A 6,651-nucleotide genomic window follows, 5' to 3' on the forward strand; every position below is an offset into this window, starting at 1 on the left:
TGCCAGGATGTCAGCCCCGGGTGCTGTACAAGCTCCCAGCTCAATGGACTTCTCGGAAAGCATCGAAGGGGGCCTGGAGTACAGCGGGAAGCAGGCTGTGTGCCCACCCCTGATCATTGTGTCTATGCCAAGGTGAGTCATTCAGTGGGCACACGGAGGTCCTGGGGGGTGGCCAGCTCAGCACTGCCAGGTCTCCAGCTTACAGACAACGCCTGGCTGCTTGCCCCTGCCCACTGCTGAAGCCAGTTCAGACCCCTGAGCGCCTGTCATAGCAACATCCCTTACTCCACACCAGGGACATGGTATTGAGCATGTGATGGGCTGCTTGCTAAGATTCCCCTAGCGAGAATCAGCATGGGGCGGGGTGGGGGGGAGGAGACCCTTAGGATCTAGCCATACCTCCCCCCATCCTGGACAATGGCATAGTAAGGTAGATCTTGAGAGAAGTTCGCAGTGACTTTAGGCAGGATCTCATCATGTCTCCTGGAACTCACTATATAGATCAGGCTGGTCTGGAACTCACAGCGGTCCCATTGTCCCTATGGGATTAAAGGTTGCGGGACTACTTCCTGCCCTGGTGACTTTTGATGCTCATAAGTTGGGAAGCTAAAAAACAGAAGAGCCTTACTAGAGACCAGCCTTGAACTCGGGACACAGCTCATGGGGTAGGAGTGGTCTACCTTCTTAGTATAAACAAAGTGGTTCCGGAGGGAAAAGATTTGACAAGGGGTTCATCAGCAAAACTGGAGAATTCCTCCTGTCCATGTGAGTTTGCTTCCATGCCAAGCAAGGAGTCCCCCAGCCTCTGCCCCTCAGGCCCCTCCCTGGGCCCCTAATGCAGGCCCAAGTTCCATTTCAACCCCACGGGGCTTTTGGATCCTTGCTACTCTCTCTCAAGGGGTATTTGTGCGTGGAGACAAAAGAAAGACATTCTTGGTTGCACTTGACGTATAAACTTTCATTATTAGTGTTTTTATTATACATTCACTGTAGAGAAATCAGAAAAGACACATAAGCAATGTAAATATTTAATTAGCCATAATTTTGCCACATGCAGATAAACACTGCCAGATTTTTCCTCACATATGAATATATTTTTTTTCAAAACAGGCCCAGACTGCACCAATTATTTTGTAATTTGCTTTTCCTTCAACAATATGCTGTGAACATCTTTCTGAATCAATAAACATTTACCTACATCATCATTTTAACAGCTGCATCGTTTTCCACTTTATGCATTCATTTAACTAGCCAAGTTCTCAGCCCACTTCCCACCAAATTCATGCATATCTGCCCCAGACAAGCACTTGGTAGGAAAATAGGCAGCCCCCTGCCCTCCCAGTTGCTACAGGGATTCCCATCCTCCTAGCCTGGTGCATGCCTCATCCTGTGGGTTACTCCTTTTCAACTTTCCCAAGCAGAAGTCTCCAACAACAAAAGCCTCAGGCCAAACTCCAGCCGACTTTCAGACTCCACCGCAGGGTGCTGCCAACCATGGAGACAGATGCTTGGATACCTCACCACAGAGTCCACAGCCAAACTGAGCCCTGCTTCAAGCCAAAGTGGGGATACGATGGCTTCCTTGTGTCCCTCTCCCTGTATTAAAATCTGACAGATCATCTTTTGCTTACAGGGCAAAACCTCAATGCCTCCCGGGACAATCCCACTTCTGGTCTCAACTCATATACACAGTGCCTGGTGTTTCCTACCGATGCCAGACTCTAATTCCAGTGGCCATGCAATTCCAGTGTCACCCGCAGGCTTTGCTTGCACACCTGCCCCTGCCCAGCAGAGATCAAGACTGGCTGGCTGACCCCATCCCATGGTGCTGCCCAGTGGAAGGGAAGTGAGCCCCAGGACCACTAGATGGCAGTGCTCAGCTGCCCAGGCAGGTCTGGCCACCAAACCAGTGGAGGGAAACAGGGTTTCCTAGAGATTGGTGGTTTTTCTGCAGTCCACCTTTGTATCCATCAGCTGGCCATTCTGTTTTGTTTGTTTTTTTCTTCTAGATTCACCTCTGCTGTGACGGTGCCCTCTTGAGACGAAATCAATACTTTGGCTCCTCTGTGGCTGTGAAGTCTTGGATGACCCAGGAACCGTCACCGAATCCAGATCTGTGAAATGAGGACTTACCTTCCAAGAACATTATCAGTGAGAGACAGCCACATCAGGCACTGTTGTCAAACCATAGCGTTCATCTCATAATGCCTGGGAGTATGTGAGAACCTTCTAAGGGAGGTCACGCGGCAGTGTGGCTAGGACCAAGGAACCGCAGTGAGTAAAGAGGGTGGGAGTCAATGTCATTTTCTCCTAGACCTCTAGCTGTTGGTGGCTTCAGGTCCTACAAGGGGACATAATTAGGTTTCTGTTGTTTCTTGGTTTTTGTTTTTACTGTTTTGTGATAACAGTTTCATTATATCTCAGGTTGGCCTCAAACTTGCTATGTATGTAGCTAAGGATGACCTTGAACTTGATTCTCCTGCCTCCACCTCCTGAGTGCTGGGATTATATGTGTGTACCAACCGGCCTGGTTTATTTGATGTTCAAACCCAGGGCATCGCCCGCAGGTGTTAGGCAAGCACTTTACTCCCAACATGTAACTTTTTTTTTTTTTTTTTTTTGGTTTTTCCGAGACAGGGTTTCTCTGTGTAGCTTTGCGCCTTTCCTGGGACTCACTGGGTAGTCCAGGCTGGCCTCGAACTCATAGAGATCCGCCTGCCTCTGCCTCCCGAGTGCTGGGATTAAAGGTGTGCGCCATCACCGCCCGGCCCCAACATGTAACTTTTTTGAAACTCTGTGGCAACTGAAGTAATGTTACCCTCTAACCCACATTCTTGCCTCCCTTATACCCTTCGTGGGCTCTGTTCTCACTTGCCTTCTTCCATCCCTAGACTTGACAGATTCCAGAAACTTTGGCTGTGTTGACCTTTCGTGCCTGGGTCTCCTGTGCACCTCTGCCTGAGTCCTCCTGGGGAGATGGGCCATGTCTTCCCCTGCAGGCTGTGATTTCCCAATGCTAGAATCTGTCTTCCCCCTCAGGCCAGGGTCTACACCTCCCTGATTAAGGAGCCACAGGACAGGGCTAGGAAGGTTCTGCAGGTGGGCGCTTCAGTTGGAGAGGACCTGCCTTAGACCAGGGGCCATTCATTCTCCCACCTTTAGCCTATGCCCAGCCAGGTTCTGCTGGTCAGAAGTCAGCCCCTGTGGCTGCAGAATGACCCCAGACTGGACCCCAGAGTCCCTTCTTCTTCCTCCTTGGGCCCTGCCTCTTCTTGTTGTTGGAGTCAGCAGCTCATTCTCATTCTCGGGTCCTGGGGCCAGGCTGCTGTGGCAGGGTTAATAAGCTTGGGCCTTTCTCCCTCGTCTCTCCTGGCCCCAGCCAGACCCACTTCAGCTTGTCCTTTACCTCCCAGTCTCCAACCCTGAGATCTGCTTTTTAATTGCTTTCCCAGCCTGCTTTGCGCCTTCTCCCTGCACTCCCCCTCCCCCTCCTGCATGATTAGACCCCTCAGGGGTGTGAGGCGGGACCAGATGTGGCTCTGGTGGGAGAAGAGGGCTGACAATCACCCACTATTTCCAGCCTAGGAGCTCTCCAAGTGGATAGGATGGGCCAATGGATGGGGCTGTGTTGAGGAGAGGAGAGCCATGAGGCTTAGTTGAAACATAGTTCCCAGACTTCTGGGTGTGAATCTGTTCCCTTCCTCCTCCAGCAACATTCATCCCCAACTGTCCTGGTCACCTCTTCACAGAACTATGGAAAGCCAGGCATGGTGGCACTCTGTGAGTTCCAGGGTAGCCTGGTCTACATAGCGAGTTCCAGGACAGACAACACTACATAGAGAGACCCTGTCTCAAACAAACAAATAAACACAAAAGAACTATGGAAGAGAAGACAGCCATGACTTACATGCTACCTGGAACCAGGATCATTCTCCAGGGAGAATCTGGAGACAGGTGAGTGGGGCTCTCGGATAGATCTCATGAATTAGCTGCCAAGGAGATTCCCCAGGTTGGGATGATGCCCCCCTCCCCGGAGGGGTCAAGCTGAAGGCTGCATATAGGGGAACACAGAAAGACTAGCCCCTCCCCTTGACAGTTTCAGCACTGAGGGTAGATTTTGCTGTTTATTCAGTTACAGGGCTAGGTGGATACCACCCCTTCTCCCGTCACAAAGGTTTTCAGCTCTTTGCCACAAGCCTGGTTTTGCAAACTGGGTACCCCAACGTCAGGTTCAGATCTAAGCTTCAGTGTGAGCAAAGGGGGTACCTATGAGGGGTGTGGGGTGACAGGATTTCTAAATTCACAGAAGCAGGGCTGGGATGATTCAGGAAGCGGGGTTGTTAGGCCAGGCTGGGTCTGTGGCGGATGGAGAGGCATTGATTACCATGTCTCGTGGATAACTCTATGAGAGAACAATCCAATTTCAGTCTCATCGCCCATGCAAGTCAGATGGATGCTGCATCTCAGCTGGCTGCCCCCCCCCCCCCCCCCCCGCAGCCCCCGCCAGCCCGACTGCCTATGGCATGCAGGACACCACACAGCAAGCTCTCGGGCCGACCTCCTGTGATTGAGGGCAGGAGCCGCACGTGCCTTGCTCCATCAGCCCAGAGTCTCTGTACATTTTACGGGTCACCCGAGAGCACACTTTGTACCACGGAGCCGCAAATGTTTGCGCAGTGAATGGCTGGCTGCTGAACATCCTTGTCAAGAGTGACCTCTTCCACTGTCCGGCTGCCCCGCGCCTGGCAAACTCTGCCTCATGCAAGGACCCGTTGTGCATTGCGTGCCCTCCTGGCCCTCCTGGCCCTCGTTACTGGCTGCCTTGCCCCGTGCCGACTGCCTCTGCCCTTGGAGGGCGATAGTGATGATCAGAAGAGGTCATATATGTGAAGACCCCGGGAAATGGAGAAGTTATTCCATCGGAATCCAGCCATCACTCAGCGAGGCCTCAAGTGAAAGTGCCGTGCCAACTGCCAGGGGATACAGATGTGAATCTGTGACGGCTTCGAGGGAGCCACGGAACACAGGGGAACAAACTCATTAAGACTAATTGGAGAGGCGGGAACCCCATGCCTGGGAAGAAAAATGATGTCTGTTCACTTGAAAAAGGAAGCAGTCCTGTGTTATGGAGAAACCAGGATGTAGGCTGGGTCCCAAATACTTGCTGTCCAACTGTGGGCAAGTTGGGTGGAGGTGTTTGATTCTGTTTCTCTCATCCGTCTCATAGGGCCAGCGTAAGCTGAGACACAGCCTGGCAGCACAGGGAAGCTCATCCACCTGCTTTTCCTCACTCTCCTGATCAGGGACAGAAATGAGCAGGAGGGGTCCAGGCATTCTTTGAACCTGGCAGCATTATTTACACACTAATCACAATGTGCTAAATACCCTTAAAAATGTTTGTTTTCAGGAGCAAGTTCAACACAAGCGCCTGTAATTTTGTTTACACTATTAATTCACTCAGCCAACCATGTCTTCGTGGGGAGAACAGAGATAACCATGCTCAGCTGCTATACAATCCAGCGAGTGGAAAGGGAGGCCCCCAAGAGCTGGTGGAGGGGTGGGGAGAGAGGAGCAGGCCGCAATGGACTCTAGCTGGGACTCAGTTGGAGCCTCAGCTCAGACCTGAGTCCAACCAAAAAGGCCTTCCTGACAGCAGAGTGACCCACCGTAAGGTGTAATAGACATCCAAGTGAGATTCCTTTGAAACCCACTGGGAGCAAGGATCCTGCAAGGAAGAAAATATCATGTGTGTGCATATATGAGTGCGGGTAACATGCATGTCACAGCATGTGTGTGGTCAGAGGACAGCCATGGAGTGGGTTCTGGGATTGGACTGAGGCTGTCGTGCAGGCCTGCAAACAAGTGCTTTTACCTGCTGAGCCAGGTCCACGGAGAGGATCTGCACTGTACTGAGGAGCCAGGTTCAGGCCCCAGAACAGAAGGCTGCAGGTGGCCAGGAAGGTATTGTTTCCTGGACTCCTAAGTTCCTTGAACCCAGGACTGCAAGCATGCCAGGCAAGCAAGCGCCCTACCACTCTGAGCCACAGCCCTAAAAGTTTCCTGTTGATTTTTTTCACACTATTTAGGAACAGTTGCCCTCTAACTCACGATCCTCCTGTTTCAGCTTCCCAAGTGCTGGGATTACAGGCGTGTGTCACCACACTCAGCTTGACATCTTAAAGGTAAGAAAGGAGAGGTGGCACTAACCTCTGAGGGTGTAGAAGGAAGAACACACTCCAGAGGTGCAGATGATTTAATAATCATTACAGTAGAAAAATCTATAGATCTATAGGCATACACCTGTGTGTATATACATATAAATATTTACATATAAATACACATATATGGGAAAGTCAAGGACACTTAAATACCAATGTAACTAGCTAGCATTTATATCTAAGTGGTAACATTAAGGCTACATTCTCCTCTCTTCTTATACACTGGGTGTATGGCCCGTGTTTAGTGAGTGAAAATAATATAAACCAAAGCTACATCACCAAGGGGTGAGGCATTCCCACCCCAGGCTGTGGGCACAGGGCTGAAGATGCCCATCTCAAACACCAGAAGAGTTGAGCAGGACTTGTCCTCATCCACCTTCACTGTTAGGGCCTCACTGTGGAATCTGTTGTCAGACATGAGGTTTCGGGGTAG

This window comes from Peromyscus maniculatus, chromosome 8, assembly GCF_049852395.1.
Source record: "Peromyscus maniculatus bairdii isolate BWxNUB_F1_BW_parent chromosome 8, HU_Pman_BW_mat_3.1, whole genome shotgun sequence".
NCBI lineage: Eukaryota > Metazoa > Chordata > Mammalia > Rodentia > Cricetidae > Peromyscus > Peromyscus maniculatus.